The sequence below is a fragment of the Notamacropus eugenii genome, chromosome 1 (genome assembly GCF_028372415.1).
Source record: "Notamacropus eugenii isolate mMacEug1 chromosome 1, mMacEug1.pri_v2, whole genome shotgun sequence".
Classification (NCBI taxonomy): domain Eukaryota; kingdom Metazoa; phylum Chordata; class Mammalia; order Diprotodontia; family Macropodidae; genus Notamacropus; species Notamacropus eugenii.
This window is the reverse complement of record NC_092872.1, coordinates 752,255,676-752,260,122: the sequence shown is the minus strand read 5'-3', so window position 1 is coordinate 752,260,122 and position 4,447 is coordinate 752,255,676. Positions and strand designations below refer to the sequence as shown.

Here is a 4,447-nt window from a genome sequence, read left to right as displayed (position 1 = left end):
GGGTGATGGCCTGGCTGTCATGGTAGGGTGACTCAATCTTTTTGTTTTTAAGTTAATTAATTAAATAATTAATTGATTTTTAGTTTTCAACATTCTCTTCTACCAGATTTTGAGTTCCAACTTTTCTCCCCATCTCTCCCCTCCACTCACCCAAGACATTGTGAATTCCAATTACTCCATCCCCCAATCTGCCCTCCCTTCTATCACACCTCTCCCTTCTCTCATCCCCCTCCCCTCTATTTTCTTGTAGGGCAAAATAGATTTCCATATCCCATTGCCTGTATATCTTGTTTTGCTATTACATGAAAAACAGTTTTTAACATCCGTTTTGAAAATTTTGAGTTCAGCTTGTCTCCTTTCCTCCCTTCCTACCCATCCCCACTGAGAAGGCATGCAATTCTATATAGGTTACACATGTGCAGTCATGAAAAACGCTTTCATAACAGTCAGGATATGGAAGACTAACTATATTTCCCTCCACACTGCCCTGCCCTCCATTTATTCTACTCTCTTTTTATACCATGACCCTCCTCAAAAGTATTTACTTGTAATTACCCCCCTCCCATTTCCCTTCCCTTCTATCATCCTTCCCTCCCTCCCTCACCCACTTATCCCGTTCTCCCCTCCTTTCCTGCAGTGTAAGATGGATTTTTATACCAAACTGCGTGTGCTCGTTATTCCTTCCTTAAAAGAAGTCCGATTACAGTAAGGTGCACTGTTTCCCTCTCATATCCCCCTTTTCCCCTCCATTGAAAAAAGCTTTTCCTGGCCTCTTTTATGTGAGAGATAATTTACTCCATTCTATTTCTTCCTTTCTCCTTTGCCCAATATATTCCTCTCTCACCCCTTAATTTTATTTTTTTAGATACCATCTCTTCATTTTCAACTCACCCTGTGCCCTCTGTCTATATGTATATAATTCCTCCAACTACCCAAATACTGAGAAAAGTCTCAAGAGTTACAAATATTATTTATCCATGTAGGAATATAAACTTCAACTTTCATAAGTTCCTTATTATTTTTCTTTCTTGTTTAGCTTTTCATGATTCTCTTGATTCTTGTGTTTTAAAGTGAAATTATCTATTCAGCTCTGGTCTTTTCATCAAAAATGCTTGAAAATCTTCTATTTCATTGAATGACCATCATTTCCCCTAAAGTATTATATTCAGTTTGGCTGAGTAGATGATTCTTGGTTTTAAGCCTAGCTTCTTTGACCTTTGGGATATCATATTCCAAGCCTTTCAATCCCTTAATGTACAAGCTGCCAGACTTTGTGTTATCCTGAATGTGTTTCCACAGTACTTGAATTGTTTCTTTCTGGCTTCTTGCAATATCTTCTCCTTCACCTGGGAGTTCTGAAATTTGGCTACAATATTCCTAGAAGTTTTCCTTTTGAGAACTCTTTCAAGAGGTGATAGGTGGATTCTTTCAATATCTATTTTACCCTCTCATTCTAGAATATCAATGAAGTTTTCCTTGATAATTTATTTTATTTTATTTTTCTTGGATCAGTCAACATGTATTAAACACCTACTTACATATGTACCAGGTACTGGGGATACAAATATAATCAATGAAAGAAGTAAGGAGGGTTTTACTTTAGAGATGATAGGAATCATACTTAATTTCACCTGAAGAAGAGAAGGGGGGAGTGAACTTTGCTATGCAGAGGAAGAGATAGGATAATGGAGTAGGAGCTACTTAAAAGTGGGGAGAAGGAAGGCCCTCCCTCCCTGGTCCCCTCAGTAGTGGTATGGGGAATATGAAATCCAAAGTGTGTGGGCTCTAAGTTTCCAAGCAGACAGCTCAGGTTTGACGGAAAGAATTCAGATTTGGAGGCCAGGGTTTTAGGAGAGCCAGGCTGTGTCAGGCAGGAGCTGGAGTCCCAGGGTCACAGACTGGGGATAAATCTTGGTTATGGTTTTGCATGTAGATTAGTTAGATTTCATGCCTGATGAAGGTTAACCCCAGAGAAGTAACATCAGTATCAAAGTCAAGAAGAGGAAACTGGCTCCCCAAATGAAGATGCCTGGGACAGAGGTCAAAGCATAAAATTTAGCCACAGTTTCATTGGGGTTTCCTTGCAGTGAGTCAAATCACATGTGGATACATTTACCACTCTCCCAGCCATAAGAGCTTGCATTATAAGAGTGACTCCAAATGTTCTCACATAGGGTGGCTGGTGTTGGGAAGTAAAATTTAAAAGGGTAGCAGACAGCCTTAACTGGGTACTTGTTAATCCCTGAAGTCCAATTCTACCCCTTGTGCTAGTTCTTTTTGCAGGTTCAGCAGTCCTCCCACCATTGGTTACAGAGCTCCTTGCACAGGGGAACATTCAGCATGCATTCTCTCTGCCAGATTGAGGACATCAGCTGGAATCAGGGTCCTATATTGGGGGAGCACACATAAAGACATGTCTTCGATGGGCTACACTGGTGGTGAAGGTCATCTTCTGGACCAGGCTTTGACTTGTGGTGTTTATTAGCATCCATTCAGACACTGATCAGGTCATTACCCTTCCAAAGCCATGACCATGGCCATGAGGTCCAAAACCAGCAAACTCCATCCTGGTTGAGGCATGATCTCTAGGGCCTGGAAAGCTATGTCCTAGGGGTTGCCAGAGATTCTATAGAAGCCAGGAGCCCACAATAATAGAAAAGAGACTTCCTTGATGATTTCTTGAAGGATGATAACTAGGGTCTCTTTTTTTTCCCATGACTTTCAGATAGTATAATAATTTTTAAATTGTCTCTCCTGGAACTATTTTCCATGTTAGTTGTTTTATTTCCAATAAGACATTTCAAAATTTTTGTTATTTTTCATTCCTTTGGCTTTGTCTTATAGTTTCTTGATTTTTCATAAAGTCATTAGCTTCCATCTGCTCCATTTTAAGCTTTAAGGAAGTATTTTCTTCAGTGAGCTTTTGGACGTCCTTTTCCACTTGGTCAATTCTACTTTTTAAGACATTCTTCTCCTCATTGGCTTTTTGGATCCCGTTTTCCATTTGGGTTAGTTTATTTTTTAAGATACTATTTTCTTCAGCATTTTTTGGGGTCTCCTTTAGCAAGAAGTTGACTCATTTTCATGATTTTCTTGCGTCACTTTCATTTCTCTTCCCAATTTTTGCTCTACTTTTCTTACTTGATGTCCAAATTGTTTTTGAGCTCTTCCATGACCTGAGACCAATTCATATGATTCTTGGAGGCTCTGGATATAAGAGCTTTGACTTTGTTTTTCTTCTCTTTGTCTATTTTGATCTTCCTTATCACCAAAGTAAGATTCTGTAGTCTGATTCTTTTTCTGGTTTTTGCTCATTTCCTCAGCCATTTACTTGACTTTTGAGTTCTTTGTCAAGGTAATTCTCTGCTTCCAGTGTGGGTGGGGGATGTACTGCCCTCAGTTGGATCCCTCCACAATCTAGAACTCTAGAGAGAGCTGTTGCCAATGCTCCTGTTGCTCTGTGGCTGTCACAGGCTTCTCCACACCCTTTGCCCCCTGGGAATGGGGTTGGACCATTCTACCCTCTCACACAAATCCCATATTTTTTTCCACTGACTTTCCAACTTGTCCTCAGTGTTTTGGGGTAGTTAAGTCTGAAAACTGCCACAAGTGCCAGAGATTCAATCCCTCCAAGGCCTGCTCAGGTTCCATCTATGCCAGCATGACCCACATTGGACTGTGCTCTGCTCCCTGCGTGGCATGATAGATGCCTCCTGTTGACTTTCCAGGTTGTCTTGGGCTAGAAATTTGTTTCACTCCCTCATTCTGTGGGTTCTGCACAATTTGTTTCAAGTCATTTTTTGCAGGTATTTGGCTGAGCTTGAGGTAAGAGCTCTAGAAGTTCCTGCTTCTACTCCACCATCTTGGCTCCACCCAAGGGTGGCTCAATCTCTTCAGCTCAATGGAAAGTTATGGTTCTTAGCTCCCCCAAGGCCTGGTAACTGCCAAAATGACTCTCCTACTATGAGGACCACATGGAATACTCTCATGATCTCACCAACCAAACTTCACTATCCCCAACCCTTTGAACCATTCTCTTGCATATGATGTCATCAGAGAATCTAAGCCACTTTAGAGCAGAGAATGGCTTGCATTTGCATTTGTATCTCTGGTGACCAGTGCAGTGCATTGCACACAGTTGTAAGTGCTTAGTAAATGTTAATGATCCATTCATTCTTTCATTTCTCTGCTGCCATCATTATCAGAACAGAAAGTGGCTTCAGAGGATTGAGGGTTAGTTGGTCAGTTCCATTAATTGCATTGAGGAGCACTAAGCATCTTTAGCCAGGGGGCTAGCCTGGCATAGGAAGGCCTGTCTACACTTACCTTCCTTGTTGAAGCTTTGCCAGCCTGGCATCACCCACCCTTGTCCAAGATCCCCTCCCAGCTAAGAGGCAGCCTCAGTTATCTTACAGTTCTTCTCTCATTTAATGTTTCTATGGCTATT

At 41.2% G+C, this 4,447-nt stretch overlaps 1 pseudogene; it reads right to left on the bottom strand.

Annotated features, from left to right (window-relative positions):
* Nucleotides 1-1,961: 1,961 nt before the first annotated feature.
* LOC140528851 (folate receptor beta pseudogene) lies at nt 1,962-2,580 on the bottom strand (annotated as a pseudogene).
* Nucleotides 2,581-4,447: the final 1,867 nt, after the last annotated feature.